The sequence below is a fragment of the Budorcas taxicolor genome, chromosome 19 (genome assembly GCF_023091745.1).
Source record: "Budorcas taxicolor isolate Tak-1 chromosome 19, Takin1.1, whole genome shotgun sequence".
In the NCBI taxonomy this organism is placed as follows: domain Eukaryota; kingdom Metazoa; phylum Chordata; class Mammalia; order Artiodactyla; family Bovidae; genus Budorcas; species Budorcas taxicolor.
In genome coordinates this window covers 43368358-43386817 of record NC_068928.1, presented here as the reverse complement: position 1 = coordinate 43386817, position 18460 = coordinate 43368358, and the positions used below count along the sequence as shown (strand labels likewise).

At 42.6% G+C, this 18460-nt stretch overlaps 1 pseudogene; it reads right to left on the bottom strand.

The window, feature by feature from the left end:
- Window positions 1–9020: 9020 nt before the first annotated feature.
- LOC128065794 (uncharacterized) lies at window positions 9021–9122 on the bottom strand (annotated as a pseudogene).
- Between the last annotated feature and the right edge of the window lie 9338 nt (window positions 9123–18460).

The following is an 18460-nucleotide window of genomic DNA, read 5'->3' as shown; positions in this document are numbered from 1 at the left end:
GGCGGGAAAATAGTACATCGTTACTTCCACTAACCTTGAAGTAGCATTTATCTTTTTCTTAGGAGTCGTGTTTGCCGTGCTGTGCTGCGCTTAGTCGCTCAGTCGTGTCCAACTCTGCGACTCCATGGACTGTAGCCCGCCAGGCTCCTCTGTCCATGGGGATTCTGTCGCCAGTTAAAAATCGTGACACTAGCACTTCAACTTGTCACCGATAGCGTGAAATACTGTGTGTGCACCTCCCCACTTAGTTATTAGATCTGCCACTACAGTAAGTTATTTAAAGTGCTAATGAAAAAGCACATTTATTATAGCGTTACATAGTTATAAATATTTTAACATCCTCTTCAATATTATCGGTTTTCTTTTAAACGTATATTTTGTCTTATACGTTTAAAAGACCATTATTCTCAGACGTGGTGCATAAGCTTCAGCCAGCTGCCCCTTGTCCCCATCACTTCCCGAAGGGCGCAGTATCGCCCTAGGCCACTAGGCGGCGGTGCAGACGGAGGTGAGGGAAGCTGTCCGGCTGGGCGGAGCCGAGTACTTGCAGCCACCTGCAGGCCACGCAGAAGGGCTGGGCTCCCCAGGAGCACTGGGTTCTCTTGGCCTTTTAAAAAGTGAGCTAGAAGTTTCCCACGGTGGAACCGAATCCTTGAAAGGGAACAAAACAAACACACACGCTGGAGGGTGTCCTGGCATATCGTTTTCCCCAAATAGCTCTGTCGGTTGTTTTTTCTGACTCCAAAGTCATACACGTTCTAAGCAAAATTTTACATAATGCAGAAATGTTAAAAAGAAAAAGAGAGAGAGAGAGAGAGAGAGAGAGAGAGAGAGAGAGAGAGAGAGAGAGAGAGAAGAATGGGAGTGTTTGTTATTCCCCTCTTTTCTTAGAAAACCACTGTTAATGTTTTAGCATATGTATTTCCATATGTACAGGTGGAACTTTTACCCACTTGCTGGGCTAATACTTGAAGCATCAATTAACTCAGTGGTTCTGGGAAGGGAGATTGTATGTGTGTGTGATTCTGGTGATGTGGGAATTATGTTTTATTTTCTTTTATTTTTCACTGAAGTATAGTTGATTTGGGGTCTTCCCTGGTGGCTCAGTGGTAAAGAATCTGCCTGCCAATGGGTTCTTGGGTTTGGGAAGATCCCCTGAAAAAGGAAATGGCAACTCACTGCAGTACCCTTGCCTGGGAAATTCTGTGGACAGAGGAACCTGGGGGGCTATAGTCCATGGGCTCTCAAAAGAGTTGGACCACAACTTACTGACTAAGCAACAACAAAATAGTTGAATTACAGTGTTGTGTCAATTAAGAGATAAGTTTTAATTTCACAACATTGTGGGGGGAGCTGCTGACATTTAATGGGCAGGGACAGGAGTTCAAAAGGGTAAGAATTCTGTTATGGTCTCAGACTACGAAAGGTAATCACCGTTTTAAAAACACAGATCAAAATAATTTTAATTCTAGTGTTTAATAGTGTATCAGCTCTTTTTGGGGGGTGGTCCTTAAACAGAATAATTTCTGATCTTGTTTTCCTTAAATCCTAACTCATTTGTTATAAGCAGGGACAAGCTTCTGACACTTGATTGTGTTATTCCAGTGTCATGGGGCCTCAGCATCAACACTTTGAAAAAAGTGAAGTGAAGTCACTCATTCGTGTCCAACTCTTTGCAACCCCATGGACTGTAGCCTACCAAACTCCTCTGTCCATGGGATTTTCCAGGCAAGAATACTGGAGTGGGTTGCCATTTCCTTCTCCAGGAGATCTTCCTGACCCAGGGATTGAACCCAAGTCTCCTGCATTATAGACAGACGCTTTACCATCTGAGCCACCAGGGAACTCAGTACTTTGAAATATGTGTTACTTGGCTACAAATTGTTTTCCTTTGATTTTTTTCCCCTTCTATTACAGCCCAGGCATTATACTGTCATTTTTTAAAATTAGGTGTGTGAGAAAGCATGTTATTTATGATATTTTGGGAGAGTAAAGGCAGTGTGCCAAAATTTTTATTTTATGGAGAGGGTGTGGCGTCTACTGTGCGCCCCCCGTTCCCTTCATATGTATTATGATGTCCTTCCCCTCCACCCCACCATCTCCACACTTAGCCAGGAGAGAGGGAGGTCTGACAGCTCTGTTAGAAATAGATCCTGCAGGACTTCTCTGGTGGTCCAGTGGTTAAGAATCTGCCTACCAACGCAGGGCACATGGGTTCGATCCATGGTCCGGGAAGATCCACATGCCATGGGGCAACTAAGCCCAGGTACTACAACTACTGAGCCCGGGGTCTAGAGCCTGCAGGGTGCAAGTACTGAGCCTGCCTGCTGCAACCACTGAATCCCGTACGCCCTAGAGCCCGTGCTCTTCAGCAAGAGAAGCCACCACTGTAAGAAGCCGGAGCACGGCAACTAGAGAGTAGCCCCCACTTGTTGTAACTAGAGAAAGCCTGCACGAAGCAACGAAGACCCAGTGGAGCCAAAAATAAAGAAATAAATTACTTTCAAAAAAGAAAAAGATCCTAGAGAGAAGACCCTGGAGTGAGGCACTGGTCTGGGTCCTACACCTGACCCTGCCCCATGGTGTATGGGGGGTGGACAACAGATACAAACCCTTCCGTACACAATAGGTTTGGAGATCTGAGAGGAGAGGATACTTGTGTTCTGCTTCCTTCCTGGGGCACTTGGAGATGCCCTCCCATCCCAGGATAGGAGAGCAGGCAGGCAAAAGGGTTCCTGGAAAATGGGCTTGTGGCAGCCTCAGTACATCCTCACGATATCCATAAGCCCAAAGGTGGTTTGGCCATGCCTGTTGGCGCCATGGCTGGGATGAGGAGATGGGGCAGCTGCCTTGGGGAGGAGGAAACAACCACAGTGCAGCCCATCAGAAACTGGGGAGCACAGTGGATGCTAGTACTGGGCAGACAGTGAGGAAGGCTGCCCTCTAGTGTTCTAGGCCCTGATGGTAAGTAAAGACCTCCAGGTTTAGAGTCCCTTCCCAGGTGGTACTAGTGGTAAAGAATCCACTGGCCAATCTGGTAAAGAGTAACAGACACGGGTTTGATCCTTGGGTTGGGAAGATCCCCTGGAAGAGGGCATGGCAACACACTGCAGTATTCTTGTCTGAAGAATCCCATGGACAGAGGAGCCTGGCGGGCTACAGTCCTTAGGATTGCAGAGTCTGACATGACTGAATCAACTCAGCACACACACACACAGGGGGAAGGAAGGAGCAGAGAAAATTATAAAGAGACTGAATTTACCCTGAGTCATTTGAGAAAACCCAGATTGAAATGGAAGACCCAGATTGAAATGGAAGTCCCAGTTGCCGGGCGGGATTTAGAAAAAGCCTGTTGGCAAGGCAGACAAAATCTGGCCCGGGAAGGGGCCACTTTTGTCACCTCCATCCATTCCCTCTGGTTTGGACTTTCTTTGGACTAAGTCACTTCTGTTGATGGTCATTTGTTCCCCTTGGATCAGGGCTTTCAAGATCAGCACGATTGGCACTTGGGGACCGATAATTCTTTGTTGTGGGGGGTCAGTAATCCCTGACAGAGACATGAGCAGCATCTCTGGCCACTACTCACTAGATGCTGTCAGTCTCTTCCCTGCCCCCCAAGTATAGGCAATCAAAAACTCTCTAGACATTGTCAAATGTCTCTCTGGGAGGCAAAATTACTCTGGGTTGAGAACCACTGTCTTAGATGATGCATGAATCTTTAGGAAAAAAAAAGCTGAAGCTGTGTTTACACAGGTGCAGTAACCAGGTTTTAGATGTAGGAGAGTGAGCTTTCTAATCCTGAACCTCAGAGTTAGGAAGACTGTAGACACAGGCAGAAGAAAGGAGACGGAAATGGCAACCCACTCCAGTATTCTTGCTTGGGAAGTCCCATGGACAGAGGAGCCTGGCAGGCCTACAGTCTATGGGGTTGCAAGAGTTGGACACAACTAAGCGACTAAACAGCAACAGTCACAGGCAGCCTAGAACACACACTCTCTGCAGGCAAGCCAGCTCTAAGGAAAAAGCAAAGAAAAGAGGGCTGGGTGACACATGCCTTCTTCCTCCTTCCAATTCATCAGTCAAATAAGTGAAGGTGTAGAGAGAGATCAAAGGTGTTATACCCAACAAAGATGACTGAGGCAGAGGCTGGAGAGAGCCTGGATTCCTGAGTCACCACTTAGAAAAGAGCTGACACTCTTCCAACCCAGCAGCAAACTTGATGTGAGCAAAAGACAGACTTTAATGTGTTTAGCCACACATTAGGTGGTTAAAGAAGCTGCAGTTTGTGGAGTGTGTGAAGTGTCAAAGTGTTAGTGGCTCAGTCGTGTCCAACTCTTTGTGACCCCATGGACCGTAGCCCGAAAGACTCCCATGTCCGCTGAATTCTTCAGGCAAGAATACTGGAGTGAGTAGCCATTCCCTTCTCTAGGGGTTCTTCCCAAACCCAGGGATTGAATCCTAGTCTCCTGCATTGCAGGCAGATTCTTCACCATCTGAGCCACCAGGGAAGCCCTTGGGGTGTAGCTTAAGCCAACACAAAGTGTTTTGTTTTCTCACATACATTTCATCCTCTATTCCACTTACCTCTCCCTTGTCCCCAGCCAGTGGCAAACTCAATTGTTCAACTTCCTCCACTGTACAAATCTGAAAACTGCTTATGTTGACTGTTTAAAGGATTTTCTTTTTCATTTCTAGGAATGCCAGTGAAATGATGGGGGAGAGCAGCAATGTAAGATGGAAGTAATTAGGACCATCCTCTCTCAGAAGCTGGATGCAACAGACATATTTTTAAATCTCAAAAACATTGAAGGCTAACTGCAATGTGGTATCTTGGATTGGATCCCAGAATAGAGAAAGAATATTAGAAAACCTTGTTGCTTGTTGTTTAGTTCCTGAGTTGTGTCCAACTCTTTTAAGACCCATGGTTGGTAGCCTGCCAGGCTCCTCTGTCCATGGGATTTCCCAGGCAAGAGTACTGGAGTGGGTTGCCATTTCCTTCTCCAGGGGATCTTCCCAACCCGGGGATTGAACCCACGTCTCTTGGATTGGCAGGTGGATTCTTTACCACTGAGCCACCAGGGAAACATTAGAAAAGCTAATGAAATACTATTAAAGTCTGGAATTTAATTAATGGTAATATATCAATATTAATTTCTTAGATGTGACCTATGTACATGGTTATGTAAGATAGGGAAACACACATTACGGGAAACAGTGACTGGTATTCAGGGATTTTCTGTACTAACTTTGCAAAGTTTTTGAAATCTAAAATCATTCCCCAATGTAAAGTTTATTTGTTAAAAAAAAAAAAAAAAAGGCAGCAAAGAGCCAACAAGAGCATGAGGGATTACCAAGCTGAGGTCTGCAAGTAGAAAACCCAGAAAGATGAGCTATGCAGGCAAGGTGCCTTTGTCTCTGGGAGCATTTACTGATTTAGAAGAAGTGAGCTAAGAGTGTAGGGCCCTCTAAAGGTGAGGAATCTGTTATGTATGTATTTTTATCACTCAAAGAGTTGCACTTTGGGAGAAGGATGAATTGCAAATAAACCAAGCCACCACGGACTTCACTCAGCTTCCTGTCTTTTGGGTGTCCTAGGAAATGTCAAGCTTTGAACTTGAATTTTAAATGGTCCTGGTCTAACAAGGGCTTAATCTCCAAAATATGCAAACAGCTCATACAACTCAACAATGAAAAACACAAATAACCTAATCAAAAATCGGGCAGAAGACCTTAACAGACATTTCTCCACAGAAGACATACATGGCCAGTAGGCACGTGAAAAGAGGCTCAGCATCACTAATTATTGTTCTTGTTGTAGTTTGAGTCACTAAGTCCTGTCCAACTCTTTTGTGATCTCGTAGACTGTAGCTCACTAGGCTCCTTTGTTCATGGGAATTCCTAGGCGAGAATACTGGAGTGGGTTGCCATTTCCTTCTCCAGGGAATCTTCCCAACCCAGGGATCTAACTCACATCTCTTGCATTGGCAGGCGGATTCTCCACTGCTGAGTCACCAGGGAAATCCCCACTAATTATCAGAGAAACGCAAATCAAAACAATGAGCTGCTACCTCTCACTAGTCAGAATTTGTTATTGTTCAGTCTCTAAGTTGTATCCAACTCTTTGCAGCCCCACGGACTGCAGCACGCCAGGCTTACCTGTCCTTCACTATCTCCTGGAATTTGCTTAATTCATGTCCATTGAGTCGGTAATGCTATCTAATCATCTCATCCTCTGCTGCTCCCTTCTCTTGCCTTCAATCTTTCCCAGCATCAGGGTCTTTTCCAATGAGTTGGCTCTTCCCAATCAGGTGGCCAAAGTATTGAAGCTTCAGCTTCAGCAGCAGTCCTTCCAATGAATATTCAGTGTTGATTTCCTTTAGGATTAATTGGTTAAATCTCCTTGCTGTTCAAAGGACTCTCAAGAGTCTTCTTCAGCACCACAATTTGAAAGCATCAATTTTTCAGCACTCAGCCTTCTTTATGGTCCAACTCTCACATTCATACATGACTCCTGGAAAAATCATAGCTTTGACTATATGGACCTTTGTCGGCAAAGTGATGTCGCTGCTTTTTAATACGCTGTCTAGGTTTGTCATAGCTTTCCTTCCAAGAAGCAAGCGTTTTTTAGTTTCATAGCTGCAGTCACCATCTGCAGTGACTTTGAAGCCCAAGAAAAGAAAATCTGTCACTGTTTTCACTTTTTCCCCTTCTGCTTGCCATGAAGTGATGAGACCAAATGCCATGATCTTTGTTTTTTGAATATTGAGTTTTAAGCCAGTTTTTTCACTCTGCTCTTTCACTCTCATCAAGAGGCTCTTTAGTTCCTCTTCACTTCCTGCCCTTAGAGTGGTATATTCATATCTGAGGTTGTTGATATTTCTGCTGGTAATTTTGATTCCAGCTTGTGATTCATCCAACCCAGCATTTCAAATTATGTACTCTACATATAAGTTAAATAAGCAAGGTGACAGTATTCAGCCTTGATGTATTTCTTTCCCAGGTTTGAACCAGTCTGTTGTTCCATGTCCTGTTCTAACTGTTGTTTCTTGATCTGCATACAGGTTTCTCAGGAGATAGGTAAGGTGGTCTGGTATTCCCATCTCTTCAAAAATTTTCCTTAGTTTGTTGTGATCCACAGAGTCAAAAGCTTTAGTGTAGTCAATGAAGGAGAAGTAGATGTTTCTCTGGAATTCCCTTGCTTTTTCTATGATCCAACGAATGTTGGCAATTTTATCTCTGCTTTCTCTGCCTTTTCTAAACCCAACTGGTGTATCTAGAAGGTCCCGGTTCAGGTTCTGCAGAAGACTAGTTTGAAGGATTTTGAGCATAATCTTGCTAGCATGTGAAATGAGCTCAGCTGTATGATAGAACATTCTTTTTGACATTTCCCTTCTTTGGGATTGAAATGAAAATTGATCTTTTCCAGTGCTGTGGCCACTGCTGAGTTTCCCAAATTTGCTGACATATTGAGTGCAGCACTTTCACAGCATCGTCTTTTAGGATTTTAGATAATTCAGCTAGAATTCCATCACCTTCACTAGCCTTGTTTGTAGTGATGCTTCCTAAGGCCCACTTGACTTCACACTCCAGGATGTCTGGCTCTAGGTGAATGACCACACCATCATGGTTGTCTGGGTCATTAAGACCTTTCTGTAGAGTTCTTCTTGATATTCTAGCTACCTCTTTTTAATCTCTTCTGCTTCTGTTAGATCCTTACCGTTTCTGTGCCCATCCTTGCAAGAAATGTTCCTGTGATGACTCCAATTTTTTTGAAGAGATTTCTAGTCTTTTCTATTCTGTTGTTTTCCTTTATTTCTTTGCATTGTTCACTGAAGAAGGCTTTCTTATCTCTCCTTTGACCCATCTGTCTTGGGTGGCTCTGCAGCCCATGGCTCATATCTTCATGGAGTTATTCAAGCCCCCTTGCCATGACAAGGCTGTGATCCATGAAGGGGACAGTCAGAAGGGCCATCATTAAAAAGTCTGCAAATAACAAATGCTGGAGAGGTTGTGGAGTAAAGAGAAACGTCCCACACTGTTGGTGGGAATGTAAGTTTGTGCAGCCACTATGGAAAACAGTATGGCGGTTCCTCAGAAAGCTAAAAATAGAATTACCATACGATACATCAATCTGACTCCTGGGCATATATCTGAACAAAACTATAATTCAAAACGATACATGCTATGTTCATAGCAGCACTATTCACAGTAGCCAAAAGATAGACAAGCTAAATGCTCAGCAACAGATGAATGGATAATGAAGATGTGGTGCATATCTACAATGAAATACTACTCAGCCATTAAAAATGAATGAAATAATGTCATTTGCAACAACATGGATGCAACTATAGACTATCACAACTCAGTGAAGTAAGACAAAAAGAGAAAGACAAGTACCATATGATATCACTTATATGTGGCAACTAAAATATGGCATAAATGAACCTATCTATAAAGCAGAAACAGACTCACAGACGTAGAGATCAGACTTGTGGCTGCCAAGGGGGAGTGGGGAAGGGAGAGGGATGGACTGAGAGGTTGAGGTTGATAGAGGCAAACTATTACAGTTATAGCACAGAGAACTGCTATATCCAACCTTCTGGGATAAAGCACAATGGGAAAAATATTTTTATAGTTTTTTATTTTTTTAATTTAAAAATCTTTAATTCTTACATGTGTTCCCAAACATGAACCCCCCTCCCACCGCCCTCCCCATAACATCTCTGTGGGTCATCCCCATGCACCAGCCCCAAGCATGCTGTATCCTGCGTCAGACATAGACTGGCGATTCAATTCTTACATGATAGTATACATGATAGAATGCCATTCTCCCAAATCATCCCACCCTCTCCCTCTCCCTCTGAGTCCAAAAGTCCGTTATACACAGCTGTCTTTTTTCCTGTCTTGCATACAGGGTCGTCATTGCCATCTTTCTAAATTCCATATATATGTGTTAGTATACTGTATTGGTGTTTTTCTTTCTGGCTTACTTCACTCTGTATAATCGGCTCCAGTTTCATCCATCTCATCAGAACTGATTCAAATGAATTCGTTGTTCCTCTCCACGGAAATCTTTAGTAAAAGGCGAAAGATTTATATGATCTGAAGAGAAACCAGAGTATGGAAAAATATTTTTAAAAAGAATATATATATATATATATTATATATATATATGAGTCACTTTGCTGTATAGCCGAAACTGGCACAACGCTGTAAATCAGCTAAACTCAAATAAATATAATAAAATGGTCCTGGTCTAGTAACACCCTCCTGGCCCCTATCTCTAGATATCATAAAGATACCAATGAAACATCCTTTCTGGAGGAAAATAGCATCAATATAAGCCTCCAATTATTAAAAAAAATTTTTTTCAAATAAAACCCAATATATGATCAAGGGTAACCAGATGTATGAGGAGACAGCACTCCATAAGTGAGAGTGTGCGGGGACAGCTGACAACAGAAACAGACACCTGGAGAGTCCAGATACTGAAAACAGGAGGAACAGCCTTGACACAACCATCCTCACTATGTTCAAGGAGGTAAAAGTCAGGCTAGATATTTTTGGCAGGGAACTGGAAAGTATAAAAAATGACATAGCAGATTTGAAACAGAGCAGCATAAAATTCTAGAACTGAAAAAATACAATCATTTAAATTAAGAATTCAACTGAAGAGTTTCAAATTAGACACAGCTGAAATGCTTATAGTGTAGAAAGATGTATAGACAGAAAAATGTATCAGAAGAAACTATCCAGGATGAAGCAGAGAGAACCAAAAGGATGGGAAATAGAGAAATGAGAATATGGGAAATGGGGGATCGATATGTTTTATTGGAGACACGGGAAGAAAGAAAACAGAGGATGTCACACAGGCAGTAATGTTCCAAATGTGAAGAAACACACTCAGTGTTTTGTTTTGTTTTAGATTTATTTAATTTTTTTTTGTCTGTGGTGGGTCTTCATTGCTGCACACAGGCTTTCTCTAATTGTGATGATGGGGCTACTCTTCATTTCGGTGTGCAGGCTTCTCATTGAGGTGGCTTCTCTTGTTGCAGAGCGCAAGCTCTAGGCATATGAGCTTCAGTAGTTGTGGCTCATGGGCACTAGAGTCCTGGCTCAGTAGTTGTGGCACATGGGCTTAGTTGTTGTGGCATGTGGTATCTTCCCAGACCAGGGATCGAACTTGTATCCCCTGCAGTGCAAGGCGGACTCTTATCCACTGGACCTCCAGCTTTTTTTTAACAGGTGTTTGTTGCTTATAATATGTGAGGTGCTAAAGCCTGTGTCCTGGGGCATGACCCATATTCTCTAGGTCCAAAGGAGGTACAATATGGACATTAGAGGGGTGACTAAGATGGCACAATAGAGCAATGAGGCGGGGTATTCTTTTCAGTAAGTAGTATTGGGACACGTAGGAAAAATATGAGACTTGATTCCTGCCTCCCATCAAACACAAGAGTCAGTCTAGGCAGATTACATGACTAAGTGTAAAAGGAAAAATGAGGAAGCTTTTCAAAGCTTATAGAACATATCTTCATGGCCTCAGGGTAGAGAAAGAGTTCTTCAACCAGACACAGAAAGCACAGACCACAGAGGAAAAGATTGATAAATCAGACCACGTTAGAATGAAAACGTGTTCATCAAAAGATGCCATGAAGAGCAAAGAGACACACCCACAGAGTGTCATGCATGTTACATGCACGTGTCATGCATGTTACAGACAACATAGATAACGCATTAAAAAAAGATAACGAGTAAAAGAAGCCAGGCATATAAAAAACTGATTCCATTTAGATGAAATGTGAAAACAGATATATATACTTGGGTTTCCCAGGTGCTGCTAGTGGTAAAGAACCTGCCTGCCAGGGCCGGAGACGTAAGAGGTGCGAGTTTGAACACTGGGTCGGAAAGATTCCCTGGAGGAGGAAATGGCGACCCACTCCAGTATTCTTGCCTGGAGAATCCCATGGACATAGGAAATTGGCGGGCTACAGTCCGTAAGGTCACAAAGAGTCGGACGTGACTGAAGGAACTTAGCACGCAAGCATGCACACATATATACTTACATGGAAAAACTGGAAAGCAGAAGTGATTCCTGTAAAAGTCAAGGTAGGAAAAAAAAAGGTCAACGTAGGGTAGTGCCTCTCTTTGTGGGAAAATGTTGTGATCTCCAGAGACCTGTGTCCTCTAGGTCACTCGGGGACTTCTGCGGCGTGTGGCTACGTAGATGTTTCAGTTCAGTTCAGTCGCTCAGTCGTGTCTGACTCTTTGTGACCCAGTGAATCGCAGCACCCCAGGCCTCCCTGTCCATCACCAACTCCCGGAGTTCACTCAGACTCACGTCCATCGAGTCAGTGATGCCATCCAGCCATCTCATCCTCGGTCGTCCCCTTCTTCTCCTGCCCCCAATCCCTCCCAGCATCAAAGTCTTTTCCAATGAGTCAACTCTTCGTGTGAGGTGGCCAAAGTACTGGAGTTTCAGCTTTAGCATCATTCCTTCCAAAGAAATCCCAGGGTTGATCTCCTTCAGAATGGACTGGTTGGATCTCCTTGCAGTCCAAGGGACTCTCAAGAGTCTTCTCCAACACCACAGATCAAAAGCATCGATTCTTCGGCGCTCAGCCTTCTTCACAGTCCAACTCTCACATCCATACATGACCACAGGAAAATCCATAGCCTTGATTAGACGGACCTTTGTTGGCAAAGTAATGTCTCTGCTTTTGAATATACTATCTAGGTTGCTCATAACTTTTCTTCCAAGGATGTTTACTTTTTATTAATTTGTGAAATTGTCTTGTTTATGCCCTGTGAGCACATTTTATTTCACAAACCTAAACTTTGTGTTTTTTTGGAGATGGAGTAACAAAAACAACAAAGAGAAGTTATCAGAAATCTCCAAAAATAAAAAGAGGGGCTTCCCTGATGGTCTAGTGTTTAAGAATTCGCCTGCCAATGCAGGGGACATGGGTTCGATCCTTGGTCTGGGGGTATCCCACATGCCGTGGGGCAACTAAGCCTGTGTGCCACAACTACTGACTGAGCTAGTGCTTAGAGCCGGTGTTCCACAACAATAGAAGCCACTGCAGTGAGAAGCCCATGCACCACAACGAAGAGTAGCCCCCGTTTGTCACAACTAGGGAAAGCCCACGCAAGGCAACTGAAACCCAGCACGGCCAAAAATAAATAAATAACTCCTTAAGAAAAAAAATCTCAAACCCCCCTCCCTAAACTTGCAGTACTTTCCCTAATTCTCACTGAGATGTAAATTGGCTGAGCCCACCCTTTATTCAGACCTTCTGACTCACTCTCTTGGTGAGCCCATGTCTGGGCATCAGCCCATTTCTCCTCTTGGAATTATTCCCTGTTCCCTTCAGTGTCTGGGATGAATGCCAAACCAAAGGATGCAGATTGTAGCCTGAAGCAGATTCTTTGTCACCTCTTTGAAGATCAGGGACCACTGAACTGTATGTTTCCTGTACTCTAATCTTTCTCCAAAGATGCACTCCCCAAGTCCTTCATTCCTCTGGCATCAAGCTCATCTTCCTGCTTCATCTGTAGCTGCCCTGGCTGGAGCATCTTGACCAAGTCCTGGGTGGGTGACCCTGCTGGGCTTCCGATCATCCTGGCCAACACTGACCTGAGTCACCTTTTCTGTCCTGGAGCTTGGCCCTCTGCTCAGCTCTCCAGCTCTAAACTCTCATTCATCCAAACACCTAACACTATGTTAATTTCAGGTACACAACATAGGAATTTGATATTTTCATACATTACAAAATGATCACCATGATAAGTCTAGTTACCATCTGTCACCTTAGAAAGTTACTACAATATTATTGACTATATTCCCCATACTGTACATTTCATCTCCCTGACATTTATTTTTTTACCTGGAAGTTTTTACCTCTTAATCTCTCTCCCACATATTTCATTCATTTTTCCACTTTCTCCCTTCTGAAAGTGAAAGTGTTAGTTGCTCAGTCATGTCTGACTGTTTGTGACCCCATGAATTGTAGCCCGCCAAGCTCCTCTGTCTATGGAGTTCTCCAGGCAAGAATACTGGAGCGGGTAGGCATTCCCTTTTCCAGGGGATCTTCCCGACCTGGGGATTGAACCCAGGTCTCCCACACTGCAGGCAGATTCTTTACCATCTGAGCCACCAGGGAACCACAACTCTGGTATCTACCAATTTGTTCTCTGTATCTAAGAGTCCTTCTCTGTTTTAGGTTTGTTCATTTGTTTTTTTGATGTTGAGTTGTATGAATATTTTATATATTCTGGATATTAACTGCTTCTCAGATGTATCATTTGCAAAAGTTGTCTCCCATTCAGTAGGTAGCTTTTTGTTGATAGTTTCCTCTGCTGTGCAAAAGCTTTTTATTGTGATGTAGCCCCATTTGTTTATTTTTGCTTTTGCTTCCCTTGCTTTAGGAGACAAATCCAAAAAAATATTGCAAAGACCAATGTCAAAGAGTATGCTGCCTTGGTTTTCTCCTGGGAACTTGATGGATTCATTTGTCCTTAATCCATTTTGAGCTAATTTTTGTTTCTAGTGTGAGAAAGTAGTCTGGTTTGATTCTTTTGCATGTAGTTACATTATTATTATTATTTTTTTTTTAGCAATTTCTCTCCCCCAACTTATTTATAATGGCATCTTTCTCAAAAGTTAAATTACCATATACATGAGGACTATTTCTGTACTTTCTATTCTGTCCTATTTGTCTAGCCATTGATCGTTTCTTCTGCACAAAGTTTTAAAAAATAGTTTTCATCTCAGAAATGTTTCGTATCTGACAGGGCTAGTGCCACTCCCACCCCCAAGTCCAGTCCCATAACTTCTCTTTTTCAGAATTTTCCTGCTCTTTACCAATGCTTATTTTTCCTGATGGATTTTTGTACCATTTAATGAGTTCCTTCTGCAAACTCTCTTTATATTCTAATTGAGATTGCTCTGGGTTTAGAGATTATCTGGGAATGAGTTGATGTATTTATGGTATCGAACTGTGCTTTTCCCTGAGTTGCTGTTTGCTGTGTCTGTCCTTTACCATATATCAATAGGTCTTTTATTAATACTTTTCCTTATGCAGTTTAGAACTTGATATTTAATCTAATCTTGGTTGATTAAATATTTTAGCTTGGAATTTTTCTTTCATTATGAACTATCATTCTTTTTGTTCATAGAAAAGTCATTGAACTTTAATATCAATTGTGTCCTATGACATCTTATTTAATTTCCCATCATTTCTATTTCTACTTTTAGCCAATTCCCTTGGTTTTCTACACATGTATCATCTGTGCTGCCTCCTTCTTTATAGTATTTATGCCTGTTATTTCTTTTTTTCACTTACCCATATTGGCCAACATACCAAGAGTGATGTTAAATTACTCTGGTGATGGTTAGGCACCTTGAGATTTGACTATTACAGTCACACGCATTTGGGGTTGATATATTTTCTTGATTAACTGATCCCTCATCAGTTTATCCCTTTATCCCTGGCAGTAGTCCTTGTTTTAAGGTCCACTTTACTTTATATTGGGGCTTCCCAGGTGATGCAGTGGTAAAGAATCCACCTGCATATGCAGGAGACATGGGTTTGATACCTGAGTGGGGAAGAGCCCCTAGAGAAGGAACCGGCAACCCACTCAAGTATTCTTCCCTAGAAAATCCCATGGAGGAGGCTGGTGGGCTACAGTCCATGGGGTCGAAAAGAATAGGACACAACTGAGCGCCTAATACTTTGCCTTATAGTAACGTAGTCACTTCAGCTTTCTTATTCCTTAATCAGTTTTCAGCACTTCCCAGCTAAGTCTTTTTTTTATTCATTTTCTTTTAACATGTGTGTCTTTGTGTTTAAAGTGAGTTTCTGCTAGCTAACATTTGGTTAAGTCTTTCTAAATCTATCTTGACAGTCTCTGTCTTTTATTTGGAGGATATAAACCATTTACTTTTTACAAAAACAACTTTGAGATGTAATTTACATACCATAAATTTCATGCATTTAAAGTGTACAGTTCAATGGTTTTTGATATTCACAGTTGTAAAACAATCACTATAAATCTAACATTGTCATTATCTCAGGAAGAAACTTCACGCCCATTATCAATCCCTCCCAACCTCTGTCCTCCCAACTCTCTGCCTCTATAGATTTGCCCGTTTTGGAATTTTCATATTATTGAAATCATATAATATGTGGTCTTTTGGGACAGGCCTCTTTCACTTTGTATTATGTTTTGAGGTTCTTCCATGTTGTGGCACATATACTTCATTTCCTTTTTAAAAAAGTAATTAATGCATTTTATTTTGGGGTGTGCTGGGTCTTTGTTGCACATAGGCTTTCCCTAGTTGTTGCCAGCAGGGCCTGCTCGTTGTTGTGGTGTGTGAGCTTCTCATTGCTGTGGCTTCTCTTGTTGTGGAGCAGCTCTAGAGTACAGGTGCACGGATTTAGTTGCTCCGCAGCATATGGAATCTTGCTGGACCAGGGATCGGACCAGTGTGCTCTGCATTGCAAGGTGGATTCTGGTGGTCCCCACTGGACCACCAGGGAAGTCCCTTAATTTCCTTTTATTGCTAAATAATATTCCATTGTATGGTTATATCACATTTTCTTTATCCCGTTATCAATTGATGGACCTGTGGCTACGATGAATAATACTGCTTCAACATTCTTGCATAAGTTTTTGTGTTTTCATTTCTCTTGGGTATATATGTAGGAGAGGATATATATTTTTGAAAGTTTTTGTTTGTTTGCTTACCTTGCCACACACCTTGTGGGATCTAAGTTCCCCGGCCAAAGATCAAACCCAGGCCCTTGGCAGTGAGAGAGCAGACACTCAACCACTGGACCGTGAGGGAATTCCCTGAAAGATATATTAGAAAAATCATATATGATTGCCTTTGCAGAATCTATGGACATAATAATATGAAATTTTCACTTTTTATTCTATTAATGGATTACCTTCTATGGAGTTAACAGAATTTCCAGATATTAAGCCATTTAATTTCCAAGTATTAAAACATTTAGAATACACTCTACTTGAGCTTTTGTATTATTCTTCTGGTGTTTCGGTGACATTATGAGCTAATATAGTTTTTAAGTTAGTTGCTCAGTCATGTCCGACTCTTTGCGACCCCATGGACTGCAGCCCACCAGGCTCCTCTGTCCATGGAGTTCTCTAGGCAAGAATATTGGAGTGGGTAGCCATTCCCTTCTCCAGGAGATCTTCCCAACCCAGGGGTTGAACCTGCATAGCAGGCAGATTCTTTACCCTCTGAGCCTCCAGGGAAGCCCAATATAGTTTTTAGGATATTTTTTTTAATAAATGAGACTGGTATCTAGGGTTGATGTATGTGTGTGTTGCTTTCTTTGGCAGGTTTTGGTATCAATGCTATGCTCACTTCATAAAAAGAATTTTGAAGATTTCCTTCTATTTCTATGTTCTAGAAGAGTTCAGGATAACTGTTCCTTAAATGTTTGGTAGAGTTCTTCTGCAGAACTATCTGGTTCTTTTTGAGGGAACAATTCTTTGACACCTCCCCTTAAAGTCAGTCTGTTAGTATTTCTGGGGGTAATTTGTATAATAATAATAGTAAACTGAGTTTCTGGGCCAGCCAAGTCAAGGCCTCTGAGGGCAGTGACAACATCAAGATCACAACCCCACAAGAATCAAACAGTATGTATTTTTCATGTCTTCCTTCTTTCACCTAGTATAATTTGTTTTGGCAGTCACCCATGTTGTTGCACTGTGGGGATAATCTTTGAATAATGTTGATAGTCTCTTTTCACTGATGAGTCAATATACCACTGTAGGATGTACCACGATTTATCCAGGCACTTGTTGATGGACATCCTTAATTGTTTCCCTTTTCTGGCTATTATGAATAAAGATTTTACTGAAGATTCTAGTACAGGTGTTGTAGACAGAGATTTTATTCTCTCAGACAAATATCTCGAAGTGGAATTGCTGGATCATGGGAGAGATGTATGCTTAACTTTTTGAAGAAGTTGCCAAAAGCTTTTGGAAGTGACTGTACTGTGAAATACTTGTAACATAGCAGTTTGGGTTTCAAATTCTCCCGGTCCTCACGTGTTCCTCATTCTAACCCTCCAGTGTATGCAAAGTGGTACCTGCTTGTGAATTACTCTGCATTTCCCTGAACACAAATAATGTTGGTTGAGCACTTTCTCATATGTTTGCTTATTGGCTGTTTATACATCATCTTTCGTGAAGCGTGTGTTTATATCTTTTGCCTGATTTTTGGTTGGGTTGTTTATCCTTTTTATCATGGAGTTGCAGGAGTTCTTTGTTCAGCGTACAAATCCTTTGTTACATATAAATTATGAGTAGTCTGCTGCTTGCCTATTTATTTTCTTGACTGTTTTTTTGATGAACAGAAATTCAAAATTTTGATTGTCAGATTTTTTTGAGTCCGTGCTTTTTATGTCCTTTCTAGGAAATCATCGGCTTCCAAAAGATTGAGAAGATATCCTTCTATGCATTCTTCTAGAAGCTTTCTCAATTTAGTTTATGTTTATGCCTATGGTCCCTCTCAAATTGAACTTTGTACGTGGTGTGAGGCTGGGCTTCACTCCTCCATCCCAGAATATCTAGAATTTTCCAGCACATTTTTTGGTGCTCATGTCAAAAGTCAGCTGACCCTATATCAGACTGCTCCTGATATCTCTCTGACTAAGCATCCCTGGTAAAAACGTTTCTCAAGTAGTCTTTCCTAACTCAAAGTGAGGTCCTAAGACAAGAAGCATCACATCACCTGGGAGCTTGTTAGAAATGCAGCATCTGGCACCACGCCAGCCCTACACAACCCCCAGATGACTTGTAATCACATTACATTTTGAGAAGCACTGGTGTAGATAATTTTTGAGGAAGGAGGGGAAATGTGATCATGACATATTCTGCCACTGACAGCCTCCCCAGGCACCGCGGGCTGTGAGGGCCTGTAGATCCATTTCCTTTCCATGAAGAAGCGCTAGACGGACTCCTATTCTTAACCCCTGGGTCCACGCTCGGGGTGCATGCTGCGTGCTGGGGGCACGGGGAGGGGGCTCAATGGCCTATTCCTCACTCTCGGATACCCACAACCACGGGCTCACTCATCCCGCAGCTCCTACCCTCTCCTCCAGACGCGTCCTTTTCCCTGAGCCTCAGTTTTCCTCAATCACATAGCAGAAATAATAATGGTCTCTAGCTCAGGAGTTAATGCGATTCGAAGTGGTCTGAGGAGTATCTCGGGCACAGAGACAGCACAATAAAAGTCAGTGATCGTCAGGGCTATCTCAGAGCAGTTCCCCCAGGAGAAGCCCCTGCACACGAGCCGCCGTTTCCCGGCAGACCCACCCCCGCCTACTACAGCGGGGCAGAATCGAGCCTTGCAGTCTTCCCGACTCGACTTCTCCTCTCTCCTTTCTCCGCTCCCCCAGGGCCCCGCGCACCGATAAATCTTTCC